Here is a 16,440-nt window from a genome sequence, read left to right on the forward strand (position 1 = left end):
ACTAGCCTGCAATCAGCCTGATTTGTTACAGACAGCCAATTTCCTTCTTCCTTCCTTTTTCAGGTGGAGGAACTTTTCTTTTTGTTCCTAGTTTGCACATTGTTTTTATCATGAAAGAGCTTTGAATTTTGTTAAATACTCTTTCTGTGTCTTTTGAGATGATTGTGTGATTTTTGTACTTAATTTTTTCTATATGGTCTATTGTTAACGTTGCTTGATTTTTATTTGTTGAATAAACCTTGCATTTCTGCTATAAATTCTACTTAGTCATGATGTATAAACCTTTTTATAGTTGCTAGATTCAGTTTGCTAGTATTTTGTTCATTTTTGCACCCATATTCATAAAGGAAATTGTATTTTATGTCATATAAAGAATGTGTCTTTATTAGTTATGAACTGGCTATAATAACAGCTCCAATAATATTCTTCTGAACGTCTTTAAGGCATGCATGATAAATTACTGTTGGCATTTTTAAGTCAGGTTTTTGTTTTTTTTGAGACACTCTTGCTCTGTTGCCGAGGATGGAGTGTGCATGTCGGCGATCTCGGCTAACTGCAACCTGTGCCTCCTAAGTTCAAATGATTCTCCTGCCTCAGCCTCCTGAGTAGCTGGGATTACAGGTGCCTGCCACCATGCCTGGCTAATTTTTATATTTTTAGTAGAGATGGGGTTTCATCATGTTGATCAGGCTTGTCTTCAACTCCTGACCTCAAGTGATCTGCCCACCTCAGCCTCTCAAAGTGCTGCGATTACAGATATGAGCCACCACGGGAGTCTCCTAATGTTCTGCCATCTTCTTACTAGAATATTTGTGTTATGTAATCCATCATGTTTCTCTTTTTATTCTAATTGTCAGGTATTCAAATTCAAGATATTTGTGCATGACTACACGAAGAAGAATCATATGTTATAATCATAATTACTTCCAAATAACAGCAACCACTAACAGCTTTAATGTAGGATTTTGCCGAATGGTACTCACTCTTAATGTCCACAATTCTATCTAACTAAGCAAGCTGAATATGACTGTAAAAGCATCAGCAGGAATTATACAAAGCAGAAGATTTATATTTAGAAATGGTCTTTCAAACTACTCCAAAAGAAAAGATAGTGAAATAAACAGCTTGTTGTAGACACTTACTATAATGAAATAAATATGTATATAAAAGATAGTAAACTTAGAGTCTGAGGATCTGAATCTGAGTCTAGGCTTTGCCAATGAATTTGTGTTACCTTAAAAAAGTCAACATTGAGCCTCCAATTCTTCACCCAGAATCTGGAAATAATATTAATAACCCGTCTTGAGAAGCAGATAACATCTGCAGTATCTCCAAAATTACTCTAATATAAAAAAATTTTTAATCCAAGAAATTAGAGGACATGCAATGAAAAAAATATAAAAGAGAAAAAGAAAATAACAGTTATAATTAATTGTGAATAATTGTTGATACTGAGATTGTGGAATTTAACACAATTTTATTAAGCGACGATATGCAACCTAGAGGGGTCATAATTATGAATGATTATAACCAAATCCAAGAGGTGGGGGTAAAGAGAAGGAGTGCTTGGGGAAAGTAAAATAAGAGAAATTAAGAAATGAAGAGAGAAACTGCAGATCCTGATTAATTTTTTTAAGAAGCCAAGAAAGGGCTGCACACGGTGACTCAAGCATGTAATCCCAGTACTTTGGGAGGCCGAGGCAGGCAGATCATGAGGTCAAGAGATTGAGACCATCCTGGCCAACATGGTGAAACTCTGTCTCTACTAAAAATACAAAAAAAAAAAAAAAAAAAAAAGCCAAGAAAGTAAAATTTAGCTTGCTATAAATCTAAGGATAGTAGTGCTAGTTCACAACTAATTGAACTAATTTAATTGAACATGTGAATTACCTCACTACCCTCCCCAAAATACACAGAAATCACAGAAGAAATATACAAATAGAAATAAATCCATAAAACCATAGCAATGCTATGAACCTAGGAGGAATGTCACCAGCAGACTTTTGAGGGCTATGGAGGAATTTTGACGGTTCTGAAAGTAGGTTCAAATTGCCAACAAAATCCAACAGACTAAGGAGCTAGTAAATTCATCCAGGTGATGAATCATCAAAGAGAAGAATCACTAAAGTGAGTTTTTCCAATACAGTCTCTGCATCACACTTAGGTAAGAGACAATGAGGGTTGTGAGAAGGGCTGAGAATTGGACAGTAAGCTGGATAATTCATTAGAAGGAAAAGAGCCACATAGTAATTCTGTTGTCAGAGGAGCTGAAAACAGTTTCTCTCTTGAATAAAACTTAAAGTACAGCTCTACTAAGGATTAGCAGAATGGGAAGTAGGTTTATAGGAAGGAAACTGATAGTAACCCCACTGACTTTCAGCTGTCTTAAAAGCTGAAATAGGAAGATCCAGCATAGAAAATACTCATAAATCATACAGAAGAACATATTCACATGTACCCTCACTATACCACCAACTTCCTCATTAAGCCTACAAACATACAACCATGGGAACCAGTCTACCTATAATGAAAACTTGCATTTATTCTCTGCCAGATGAACAGGGCTTCTTATTTGGATGAAGTATATCAATTCTGGCCACCAACACCACATATTGTATACTATGAACACAAATATATACAGAGACCACCAAAAATCATTAAATATTTAAATAAACTAATAACATTGGAGGAACTAAATTTTTTAAAACTTTAAACAATAACTTAATTCAGATGTATTAGGTCTCTCATGGGCATCTTGATATTTAGAAAATGGAAGGGAGGCAGAGGCCATCTTTGTGCAGCTGTAACAGCAGCAAAATCAGCTCCATCATCTATAAGAATGGAATCCATATTCATTAGCTTCATTCAAAGGTATAAGGACCAGGAGGAAGAGCAGTTGCAGAGAGGGTTTGCAGCAACAGCTACACTAATTTTCTGACCTCTAGATCACAGCTAGAGTTATATGATTTTAAAACTGAAAATTTCCTTGAATCCCTGACTTTCACTCCTCTAGTCTTTCAAATGATTTTGTACATACCAAATTTTTTTCAGCATCAAATATATACAGTGTTTTCTATTTGCTATACTAATTTAATCTGATACAGTAGTTGGTATATAAAGATGTTCAAAAAATAAAGGAAACTTTAACACTGGGAATTTGATATTTATTATTTGACCCAGTTTGGATTTAAAGGCAATAATGTCTTGATTATCAGTGGAAAGTAAGATATTGGTAGTCTAAGACATGCCATGGTAATAGACTTACTTGAATTATCATATGTCATCACCTGAAATAAGGGGCCTGTTGAACATAAGACCTGCTAGCAATTGTTTGTTATGACAGAATACTAAAACAGAAATAAGAAATAAATGGGCTGGGGTTGGCTAACATGGCAGTTTTGACAGCCTTTGAAAAATTAGAGAAAAATGACGACAAGCACAGGGTTTGAACTTTTTTTAATTTTTAAATTTGATATGACATCTCTCTATATTCCTTAGGCTGTGCTTGAACTCCTGAGTTCAAGTGATCCTCCTGCCTCAGCCTCTCAAAGTGCTGGGGTACAGGTATGAGTGACTACATCCAGCTGGCTTTAACTTCTTGACTAAAAACTTGTTCCAACACACAGAGAGCTTCAGTGATTTCTTATCTTTGTCACTACTGATGAGGCAGACACTTTTTTGACCCTGTGGCAAAAGGGTGAGGAAGGCTGTCCTGTGCATTGTAGGATATCTCAGTAACTCTGGACTCTATCTGCTAGATGTCACTAACAGCTCTCCCTAACTCAAATTGTGACAACCCAAAATGTATCTGTTCATTGCCAAATATCCCTTGAGGAGTAAAATCACCACCAACAATGGCACCACTACTACTCACCTGCTATAAATTAATTTCATCTCATGTCATCATAGGGCTGATATCATTAATATTAATAATTTATCATTAATAATACAAGACATGCAGTGGTAATATACTTACTTGAATTAATAACTGATAAATCAGAATACACAAGTGGCAGATTTTAGGCAGCTTTATAAGAGTTTAGGATATTTACTGGTATAGAATGGTACCTTAAGAATTAAAAATCAAGCCTCAGAATCTCAGAGCCTCGTTTTTTCAGCAGAATTAGATCCTTCTGTCTTGATGAAGCTACCTGCCTTGTTGAAGACACTGTAATGAATGGACTCACCTGAGTTCATTACTTTGCAAAGGGATGCTAATTCTCCTCATGTCCATCTCTATTGCATCCCCTCACTACATCCCTACTAATGAAATCAGAGCCCAGTATGTTCCAAGAGGCAAGGACAAATTCTGATCTAGAAGGAGATGATGTTATTATTTATATTAGGAAGAGTTACCTTATATTTGGTGGTAGCGGTTTTGTTGCTATTGTTGTTGTGGGGAGGTTTATGTGTAGAAGGGTAGATATGGCTGCTGAGTAGACAAAGCATAAAGTTGGGCTGGATATTGTCCAATAGCAGGTGACTTTCATTCTCACCTCTTCCTCTGTATTACAGATCCTGTTAGAATAAAAAGTACACTTCTCAGTCTCACTTAAAACTAGGAATATAGATATGATTTAGCTTCCACCAATATGATGGGATTTCAAGGTTTTGATGGTGGCAGGAGGCAGACAAGTTCCCAGGTGGGAAAGGGTGGGCCCCCAGGGAGGCCCAACCTTCAAGCCAGGGATGGCCTGAAGCCTGGAGGCCGGGCTGCCCGTTCCTGGTAGAGTCCATGACTAGGAGTGAGAACATCCTTGATGCCTTTCAGACAATCAGATGGTGCTTTATTCTGGGCCCAACCATAGACCCATCAGCATGCTTTTTCTACATTCTGAGCCCATAAAAACCCCAGACTCAGCCAGATCTCAGAACTATCTGCCTAAGGATGAGAGTTACCCATTGTAGGTCTGCTTTTCACTAAGAGCTGTTCTGTCTCTCCATAAAGCTCTTCTCTGCTTTGCTTACCCTCCAGTTGTCCACATAACCTCATTCTACCTGGATGTGAGACAAGAATTCGGAACTCACCGAATGGCGGTAACACTTTCCTGGCTGACTCACCATGCCGTGGATGATGGGAATGAGAGATCTTAACGTTCCCTCCCAACTCCTTGGGCCTCTGGGATTACTGGCATCTCTGAGTTTTGGAGCACCATTGCATTCCCCATGCCCAGATGCTGGTGCCTACAGCAGAAGCCACTTGCAGTATGCCTGGTCCATCTACAACCTAACACAGAGCTGGCGCCTGTACCTGCACCTGGAGCTGCCTGCCCCACATGCTGCAGTTGGTATGCCTGGCTGTGTGCAGTGGCCAGACCCTGCACTTACTCCCTCACATACCTCTCACAACTCTGTGCCTGGCTCACCCTTGATGGGCATGGGATCTGAGCCAGTAGCACAAGCTGAGTGCAGTCTGCCAGGCCAAATGGGCAGAGTAAGCCCAGCAGGCATAAGCAAAACTAAAGCAAAGTTGCCTTGCTGCTGGCCATAGAGGATTCCAGCTGGTGAGGTAATACAAATGGAACCTGTGACATTGAGAGAGTAGAAGGGAGGTAATAGCAAACTTGCTGCAGTTGTAGATGTGGACAAACAAACTCCAATAGGCCTGAGTTCCAATATGGAGTGACCAGTTAACTTTTTTCAGTGTCTATATATGAGTGTTGTGGCTGTTAGCTGGTGATGGTATGGGCAGCCACAAAAACAATAACGGTATCAGCTTCCTGACATCTGGATTGCAAATACAGTTGTGAAGCCTTAGAGCCAAAATTCAGGAAGCAGCTTCCTAACTTCTCCAGGCCTTCTATTGAGTTTATATCTAACTCCATCTACTAAATTTTTTTCTGTTCAAAAACAGTGATTTTTGTTTCTACTACACTGTACTTTGACTGATATACATTTTAAAAAGACTCCTGCATTATCCGGAAGAATTCCTTCTTACCTTGCAGAGTTAACCTGGCAATCCAAAAGTATGGCAGCAATCCTGGGCAACATAGCAAGAACCTGTGTCTACCAAAAAAAAAAAAAAATTTTAATTTCAGGCATGTTACCTGAAATCTCAGGAGGCTGAGGTGAGAAGATGACTTGAGCCCAGGAGTTTGATGCTGCAGTAAGCTACAATGGTACCACTTAACTCCGTACTGGATGACAAAATGAGACCCTGTCTCTAGAAAATAAAACAAAACTACGGAAGTAAGCAGTTAGCCAAACAGCTGTCACTATGATTACTTAAAGAGATCATAAATCCTTTGTTATGGAGAATGGCTCATTTTATCTTGCTGTAGATAATATTTTCAGAGATACCCAAGAGAAAACAATATCGATAAAATAAGAAAACCAGCCTGGGTAACAAGAGCAAAACTCCATCTCAAAAAAAAAAGAAAACATTGTGCTGAAATTTCTGAACTTTAAGAATATCCAAAATACTCCCAGAAAGAAAAATCAGGATATTTACAAAGGAATAGGAATCAGAATTCTCAACTGCAACTCTGGATGCCTGGCAGCTTCTAAAATCATTTCAATATTTTCTAATAAAGAATTATTATTAGAATAATAATAATTTCTAATAAAGAATCATTGATAATTCCTACTCTCTTCTGGCTTGTAGGGTTTCTGCTGAGAGATCTGCTGTAAGTCTAATTAGGCTTCCTTTTATGGGTAACCTGGCCTTTCTCTCTGGCTGCCCTTAGTATTTTCTCCTTCGTTTCGATCCTGGTGAATCTAATGATTATGTGCCTTGGGGTTGCTCTTCTTGAGGAATATCTTTGTGGTGTTCTCTGTATTACCTGGGGTTGAATAGTGTCCTGCTTTGCTAGATTGGGAAAATTTTCCTCGATAATATCCTGAAAAGTATTTTCCAGCTTGGATTCATTCTCTCCATCACATTCAGGTACACCAATCAAACATAGATTGGGTCTTTTCACACAGTCCCATATTTCTTGGAGACTTTGCTCATTCCTTTTCATCCTTTTTTCTCTATTCTTGTCTTGTCGTTTTATTTCATTAAGTTGGTCTTCGACCTCTGATATCCTTTCTTCTGCTTGATCCATTCTGCTATTTAAACTTGCACATATTTCACTAAGTTCTTGTGTTGTATTTTTCAACTCCTTTAGTTCATTTATATTCCTCTCTATATTGTCTATTCTTTTCAGCATTTCTTCAAACCTTTTTTCAAAGTTCTTAGTTTCTTTACATTGGGTTAGAACAAGTTCTTTTAATTCCCAGAAGTTTCTTATCATCCACCTTCTGAAGCCTACTTCAGATAATGAAACACAGTCCTTTTCCATCAGGGCTTGTTCCATTGCTGATGAGGAACTGCAATCCCCTGTAGAGGGAGAGGGGTTCTGATTTTGGGTATGCTCGGCCTTCTTAGGCTGGTTTTTTCCCTTTAGTATAAATTTATCCATCTGTCGTCTTTACAATTACCATCTTTCTAATTAGGTTTCTGAGTCGACGTCCAATTTATTGATTCCCAGTGCTGGGATTCAAGCAACCCACTGCGCCGGCCAAAATAGCAGCGATAAGACTGATGGTGCTCTTCTGCCCGGGAATCTCTGGTCTGGATTCCTTCTTGAGTCCGCAACAAGCGGTTCTGCCTTCCCGGAGCTCCAACACCGGTCAGTAAGGGAACCAGTCCCATTTACTCTGCATGAAGAGCTGCCGCGCTGGCCACAGGAGTCACGCTGGCGACCTGTGGGGCTCCTCCACTAGAAATCTGCTGGTCCGTGAGTGACGAAAGTTCATCTGAAAGTGTGGCGTCTTCTCGTTCTCTGAGCTTTCACTGGGAGCTACAATCCTGAGCTGTTAGTGATCAGCCATCTTGGATCTCTCTCAAAAAGTAAAGAGCATCAACATAAAGAAGAATGTACATCAACGAATGGATAAAATAGCCAGTTAACATCAAATGGCAGTACCCTCAATTTAAATCAACTAAATCCCCCAATCAAAAGATACAGCCAAAACCTAACGGTATATTCAAAGATACACAAAGACTCAAAACAAAGGGTTGGAGAAAAATTTACCAACCAAATGGAGAGCAAAAATAAATAAATAAACAAAAAGCAGGAGTTGCAATTCTCACATTTGATAAAATAGATTTCAAAGCGACAAAGATACAGTGGTAAAAGGATCAGTGCAACAATAAGAAATCTTAATACCCAGATACATAAGACCCATAACGAGATTTAGACTCGACAAGACAGAAAATTAATAAGGATATCCAGGACTTCAACTCAGATCCGGAACAAGTAAACTCAATAAATATTTATAGAGTTCTCCATTTTAAATACACAAAATATTGATCAGCCATTATTAATACCCATTTTTAGAATGAAGCAATATTCCTGTTCTCTCTCCCTCTTTTTCTTCCTCTTTCTTCCTCTTCTTCTCTCCCTTTTTAACTTTTCAACATCCTAGTTCCTCACCTAAAAAAAAAAAAAAAATGCAGCTGCAACATCATTGGCAGGAGGGAGCGCTCTGAACCATTAGGCATCCTTTATCCCCATTTGCAAGTTTCTCCTCTCATTTGCTTTTCACACCCAGTGCAAAAAAAAAAAAAAAAAGATGGAAAAAGAAAAAAAAAATACTGACTACAGAATTTTCTTCAATATTTAGGTAACATGGATTGACTTTGGTATTATATGAGTAAAAATTTTCCATATATTTAACAAATGGATAATATTGAAAAATGTTTTAATTAATTTTTATAGATAATATGTACCCATGGTATAAAAATTTTAAATGCATAAAAGAGTACCATGAAAACTAAATTTTCATTCAACCTTTGTGCCCTAGCCAGTAAGTCATCTCTATAGATATAACAAGATTGGCTTATTTTTTAAGATGCTTGGCTCACGGCTGAATTTTCATAATAGCTTTATGGAGATATAATTCACATATCATAAAATTTACCCATTTGTGGTATACAATTCAGTGGTTTTTCGTATATAAAAAAAGTTGTACAGCCATCACCACTATCTAATTCCAGAACACTTGAATCAACCTCAAAAGAAACCCCATATCCATTAGCAGTTACTCCTCATTTCCCCTACACGTAGATCTTGGTAATCACCAATCTATTTTCTGTCTCGAGGAATTTGCCTATTCTAGGCATTTCATATAAATGAAATAAAAAATTTGTGGTCTTACATGTCTGGTTTCTTTCACTTAGCATAATGTTTCCATGTATCATCCATGTTGTAATATAACTTGTTTTTAAATGAACACAATGCTGTCAGATGGCATCAGTATTTGTTCTGCATCGAGGAAAAACAAAAGTGGGAAGTGAGTACTTCAAAGTTTGTCACAATAGCTGTTTATTAGACAGCTCTTTTAGACAAGCTGAGGTATTTACTCATGTTTCAGTGCATATGAATGGCAGGTTTAGGAGCTATTTTTCACAGGGGCAAGTCCCAAGAAAGCAAAACAGATGGGCAAAGACAGCATCAGTAGAGCAACGTCATAAAGCATACAATATTATATGTTAGACAGACAAATAAGTTTAGTTAGGAACAGGAGGTTTCATGCCATCAACTCAAAAGGTGGTGAAGCTTTCAAACAAACAAAAATGCATAGTAATACCTTCGGCTCTTTTAAATCAATCAGATCTCTAAGTGACAACTCATAAGCAAAGTCATTAACATTGTTCTAAACCTACACGACACAGTTTTAAAAATTTATTGGAAAATATAACAGAGAAAAAAATGAAAAACAAGTAAATGTACAGATCAAATAATCATCATCAGCTGAGCACAGTGGCTCAAGCTTGTAAGCCCAACACTTTGGGAGGCTGAGATGGGTGGATTACCTGAGGTCAGGAGTTTAAGACCAGCCTGACTAACATGATGAAATCCCATCTCTACTAAAAACACAAAAATTACACAGGTGTGAGGGCATGCACCTGTAATCCCAGCTACTCAGGAGGCTGAGGCAGGAGAATTGCTTGAACCTGGGAGGTAAAGATTGCAGTGAGCCGAGATGGCACCACTACTCCATCCTGGGTGACAAGAACAAAACTCTGGGAAAATAATAATAATAATAATTTTAAAAAATGATAATCATGAAGCAAATACCCTTATAAACACTATCCACACCAACACCAAAGAAGCCTGTCAAGCCCCCTCTTGCCTAAAGGTAGTCATTATCTTGACTCTAAGCCTATTTTCAAATTTGCATCCAACAACATGTCCATTTATTTCTGAGACCTTCCCAGAAGCACATTAACATTTATATTTCTCCCAACACATTTTTAGATATCTGTTAACAGCAGCATCTCACTTCTGATACCAAAATCTACATTTGTTTTCTAGGACAAATTGCTATAAGAATTATTGTAAACCGAGTGGCTTAAAACAGCAGGAATTTATTTTCCCACAGTTCTGGAAGTCAAAAATCTGAAACAAAGGCATGAACAGGAGCACATTCCCTCCTAAGGCTCTAGAGGAGAACCCTTTTTGTAACTTCCAGTTCTTAGTGGCTTCTGGTGTTCCTGGGCTGTGGTAGCAGAACTCTAGTCTCTACCTCTGCCTTCACTTCACTCCATGTGTCTCTGTGTCTGTGTGTCCCTTCCTCTTCTTATAAGAATCCCAAGTGATTTAATGTAGGGCCCAAGCTAATCTAGTTGAATTTACCAGATTAATTATGTATGCAAAGACCCTATCTCCAAATAAGTTCACATTCCGACGTTCTAGGAGTTCATAAATATAGGAGGGACACTATTCAACTTATTATACTTTCCCATGTCTTTGAACAGAAAAACATGGTCTGAACCATTTGAATAAACAAGTCTGCCAATTCTGAAAGTGAAAGTCTGTGCAGCATTTTCAAATCAAGTAATTATAAATCACAGTATTTCATAGGGCCTCACATTTTGAGGGATCTGGTATTTCTTTGATAAAACTGCTACAACTAATCTGGTTGAAAGTAGAAAAACATATATTGTCTATTCTTGTCAAGTTTTGTTATGACCTTTGTAAGGTGAATTTGGAAAGTTACTTTTTCAATGTTTTAAAATAGATTTAATAGCATAGAAATTATACCTTGAAGATACAGCACTTTGCTTATAAAACCATTTTGACAAATACTCTTAAGAAACATTATTATTTGACAGTGTTCTCAATTTCTTCCATTATTGATTTAATTTATCTAACCTCACCATGGACCAATTATGTTTATGTGTATTTTCTTATAAAAGTGTTATTTTATAAAAATGTCATTAGATGCATCATAATTTTTAAAAATGTATTCTGTACCTTTTATTATACCATCCCTTCCTTAGTTGTTTTTTTTTTTAAGATAAGTTAGTTAGACTCATTTACTTACTTTTTTTTTTAAGATAGGGTCTTGCTATGTTGCCCAGGTTGGATTTGAATTTCTAGTCTTAGGCAATCCTTCCACCTGAGCCTCCTGAGTTTACTAGGCTACAGGCAAGTGCCACCATGCCCAGCCACTCAGTTTTTATGAGGATTTATCTGTAGCTTTATTTTTTATTACCCTTACCTTATTGTGGTGTCTTCCTTACCCTTAATTGAATGACCAACTATATGCTGTCATAGAACATTTTAGAGGATAAAAGGCTATGATGGAATTGCTTATGTGTTTGCCAGTACTCAGAAGTAAGAAATAATGGGCTCAAGGGCTCCATAAGTGAAATCTTTGTACACTTTTCTAAAAGAAATATTTATATCTTATAGCCAAAGGAATTATATTATAGAAAACCAAACTGAAAATCTAACCAAACCAAAATTAAATTCTATGGATGGCTCAAACATTGCAAATTAAATTCCCAGCCTTGTAGACCTTATTTTAAAGGGCAAAAATGGCCATTACTTTTGCATCAACCTAATAAAATTAAGATATCCCTGAAAATTGGGATGGGGACATACAAGCAGATTCTGATGAAGGTGATAATTTTGAACTCAAAATTCTGGCAGGTTGTCAGTCTATCCCTGCCTGAAGAACTATAATAGCCTCCCCTGAGGTAGTTGCTTTACAAGGGACTACTGTTCATTCTGACAATCATTACTTCTAAATCTATTATCAGACTCAGGTCAAAGTAGACTCCAATGTGTGAGACACAAAGTTAGGAGCATCAGTACACACTAAAATAATTGATTTTGCCAACTTATGGGGACAAAAACTGGTGAACCTGTATGGGAATGGATCTTAAAAGTGTGGTATCAGGTTGGAGGGAATATAAAGCTGGATTAAACTGAATTTATTAAGATGGCTTCTCTAGCAGAGAGTCCAGATTTAGTGTGTTTGTCTAGGGGGTTCGGAGTGACTCTAACAGTTTATTTGTTGATTAACTAAAACCTGGGCCAAATGGTAGCCTACACTTAAGGGAGTTGAACTGCCAAAACTTTCCTGGTGCTACAGAAAGGACATTATGAGAAGGCTAAGGAACACTACTTAGAATCTACAAGGCACTCAACAACAAAAGAAACAAATAGTACCATTAAAAAGTGGCCAATAAACACGAACAGACATTTTTCAAAAGAAGACATACAAATGGCTAACAACTATATGAAAAAAATAACACCATTAATCATCAAAGAAATCAGAATTAAAACCACAATGAGATATCATCTTATACCAGCCAGAATGGCTATTAATAGAAAGTCAAAAAATAAGAGACATTGGCAAAGAGGAGAAAAAGGAACACTTATACACTGTTAGAAGGAATATAAATTAGTATAACCTCTATGGAAAAGAGTATGGAGATTTCTCAAAGAACTAAACATAGAATTACAACTCAATCTAGTAGTCTTACTACTGGGTATTTACCCAAAGGAAAATACATCATTACCTCAAAATGATACCTGTGGCTGGATGCGGTGGCTCATGAGAGGCCAAGGTACACTGATCCCAGCACTTTGGGAGGCCAAGGCAGGCAGATCACCTGAGGTTAAGCATTTGAGACCTACCTGGCCAACATAGTGAAACCTCATCTCTACTAAAAATACAAAAATTATCCAGGCATGCTGGCAGGTGCCTGTAATCCCAGCTCCTTGGGAGTCTGAGGCAGGAGAATTGCTTGAACCCCAGAGGTGGAGCTTACATGGAGCTAAGATCATGCTATTCCACTTCACCCTGACAAAAATGAAATGCCACCTCAAAAAAAAAGATACCTGCACTTACATGTTTATTGCAGCACTATTCATAATAGGAAAGATATGGAATCAACCTAAGTGTCCAACAAAAGATACTTTGATAAAGAAATGTGAAATATATATGTGTGTGTGTGTGTCTCCATGGAATCTTTATATCTTTTAGCCATAGGAATTATAGAAAAGAAAATATAATTCTACTCAGCCCTAAAAATAATGAACTCATGTATTAATGTTTTACAGCAACATGGATGGAACTAGAGGTCATTATCTTAAGTGAAGTAACTCAGAAACAGAAACTCAAATACCACATGCTTTTTCTAATAAGTAGGAGCTAAATAAATGCATACATGGACATAGAGAGTGAAATAATAGACTCTGGAGACTCAAGGATGGGAAGGTAAAGGAGTGGGGGAATGAAGGTTAAAAAATCACCTATTGAATACAATGTTCACTATTTGGATGATGGGTACACTAGAAGCCTCAACTTTGCTGTTACATAACAAAACTGCACTTGTACCCCTCTCAATCTATAAAAACAAACAAACCAAAAGACTCAGGAATACTAGAATGATAAATTGGATTAATCATGCAGGACATGTAAAAATTGCTGGCCCATCCACTGAATATTTCCCCTGTGAGGATCCAGAGGGCACTCAAAGTTTTGAGAAATATGATTTGTGAAAGAAGCCCTGGACTAGGCTCTCTGAATTCAGTGGAGGAATCACTCCCATTGATGAGATCAGATGGTGGTAGGTACCACGTGGTGACACAAAAATTATTAAATACAAGCTAGGCATGGTTATTGTATTAGGCAACAGAACCAAAGCAGTAATAAGAATAGTAGCTGCAAAATGTATGGCATTGGCTAATTGATTGTGGAGTTTCTAGAACCAAAATTTGTGGTAAACCTATGAAAGTCTTGATGTATAGACAGAAAGTTTTAATACTGGAAGATTGAAAGGACTGCTGCTGCCATCATTAATATAAAAGACACTGGGTGGCAATTCTTCGGCTGACCACATTTAACTTTCTTATTGGGGCTGTGGAAAAGAAATATAGATCTTGGAGAATGACAGTGAATTACTGTAAGCTTAATCAGGTGACAATTTTCATTGCAGCTGCAATTCTGTTTTGTTGTTGTTGTTGTTATTTTGAAATGATGTCTTGCTGTCACCCAGGCTGGAGTGCAACGGCATGATCTCAGCTCACTGCAATCTCCGCCTCCCAGATTCAAGCAATTTTCCTGCCTCAGCCTCCTGAGTAACTGGGATTACAGGCACCCACCACCATGTCCAGCTAATTTTTGTATTTTTAGTAGAGACCCGGTTTCACCATCTTGGTCAGGCTGGTCTCAAACTCTTGACTTCAGGTGATCCACCTGCCTCCACCCAAAGTGCTGGGATTATAGATATGAGCCACTATGCCCAGGCCTACAGCTGCAATTCTAGATATGGTTTCATTGCTAGAGAAAATCAACACACACCCTGGCTCCTGGTGTTTAATAATTTCACCGGCAAAGACTTTTATCTATAGCTGTCATTAAGGTCCATCAAAAGTAGTTTGCTTGCTGTTGATTAGTAACATACCTTGACCGTCTAGCGTCAGCACTATGCCAATCAGGCTCTCTTGCAGAGCCTTCATTGTTTCTTTATTCCACAGGAAATCATGCTGGCCAGTTACATGGATGACATCATTGATATGGCTTGGCTGTGTCTCCACCCAAATCTCATCCTGAATTCCCACATGTTGTGGGAGGGACCCAGAGGGAGGTAACTGAATCATGGGGGCAGCTCTTTCTTAAGCTGTTCTCATGATAGTAAGTAAGTTTCATGAGATCTGATGGTTTCATAAGAGGGAGTTTCCCTGCACAAGTTCTCTCTCTTTGCCTACTGCCATCCATGTAGGATATGACTTGCTCCTCCTTGCCTTCTACCATGATTGTGAGGCTTGCCCAGCCATCTGGAACTGTAAGTTCATTAAAACTCTTTCTTTTGTAAATTGCCCAGTCACGGGTATGTCTTTATGACATTAATAGAACCTAGTAAGAAAGACATTAACAACTACTGTAGACATGTTGGTAAAATACATGGGGGCCAGGAGATGGGAAACAAGTCTAACAAAAAATCAGGTTTCTGTCTTCTCAATGAAATGTCTACAGTCCCACTGGCCTAGTGAGGGAGAAGAAAAGGAAAAATCAGTTAAGCCTGGTCCTTGGAGAAGCAGCCTGCCTGAAAAATCACAGTTACAGGCAAAAATAGAGCAGCCTGAGGCAAACTCAGACTGCACCTGCAAATATAAGCAGGCAGGGCAGACAAGTCCAACATAGTGGCCTTTTGTTCTTTGTGTGATTAGCGGGTTCCCAGAAGGAGCTTCCTCCCCTTCTGAGGCATATACATCATGGGTTCTTTTTTTTTTTTTTTTTCTGAGACAGAGTTTCACTCTTGTTACTGAGGTTGGAGTGCAATGGCGCGATCTCGGCTCACCGCAACCTCCACCTCCTGGATTCAGGCAATTCTCCTGCCTCAGCCTCCCGAGTAGCTGAGATTACAGGCACACGCCACCATGCCCAACGTTTTTTTTGTATTTTTAGTAGAGACGGGGTTTCACCATGTTGACCGGGATGGTCTCAATCTCTTAACCTCATGATCCACCCGCCTCGGTTTCCCAAAGTGCTGGGATTACAGGCTTGAGCCACCGCGCCCTGCCCCCATCATGGGTTCTAATGGGAACTTGCACAGGGAGCGGAGCACTCACCTAAAACAAACCTGCAGTTATACAAACAAGAGACACAGCACTTTGTGCTTGCCTAGAGGCATACCCACAACTATATAGATAAGGAGGAATTGTGCAGATAGATTTTCATATAAGAAAAGTTAAACAGCTACAGAGAGAAGAGTTTCTTTTAAAAGCTTTTGAATTCAACTGTAAAAATAGCAACCCTCTTGGGTTCCCCCACTGTAGAGAGCTTTCTTCTTTTACTTATTAAACTTTTACTCCAACCTAACCCTTTGTGTCCACCTTCTTAATTCTCTTGATCAGGAGATGACCTGCTCAGATAACACCTTAGACAAGACCAGTGACCCTGACCTGCTTCACTGGAACATGTCAATATGTCCTTACTATTTTTATTTTATTTATTTATTTTTGAGACAGAGTCTTGCTCGGTCACCTAGACTAGAGTGCAGTGGCATGATTTTTGGCTCACTGCAACCTCCGTCTCCCAGGTTCAAGTGATTCTTCTGTCTCCTCTTAAGTAGCTGGGATTATGGTGGGTGCCAAGACGCTCGACTAATTTTTGTATTTTTACTAGAGACAGGGTTTCACCATGTTGACC

At 38.3% G+C, this 16,440-nt stretch overlaps 1 protein-coding gene across 2 annotated transcripts in view; it reads right to left on the minus strand.

The window, feature by feature from the left end:
* PHF14 (PHD finger protein 14) overlaps positions 1 to 16,440 on the minus strand; it is a 247,910-nt gene that overhangs the window by 223,100 nt on the left and 8,370 nt on the right. For both annotated transcript variants that reach the window (XM_078342675.1, XM_078342677.1), the window contains exons 2-5: positions 9,145 to 9,251; positions 8,315 to 8,420; positions 5,939 to 6,006; positions 4,357 to 4,518 (exon numbers count right to left, since the gene is read on the minus strand). The gene's annotated coding sequence lies outside the window, so the exon portion shown is untranslated. The remainder of the gene's footprint in view (positions 1 to 4,356; positions 4,519 to 5,938; positions 6,007 to 8,314; positions 8,421 to 9,144; positions 9,252 to 16,440) is intronic.

This window comes from Callithrix jacchus, chromosome 11, assembly GCF_049354715.1.
Source record: "Callithrix jacchus isolate 240 chromosome 11, calJac240_pri, whole genome shotgun sequence".
NCBI lineage: Eukaryota > Metazoa > Chordata > Mammalia > Primates > Cebidae > Callithrix > Callithrix jacchus.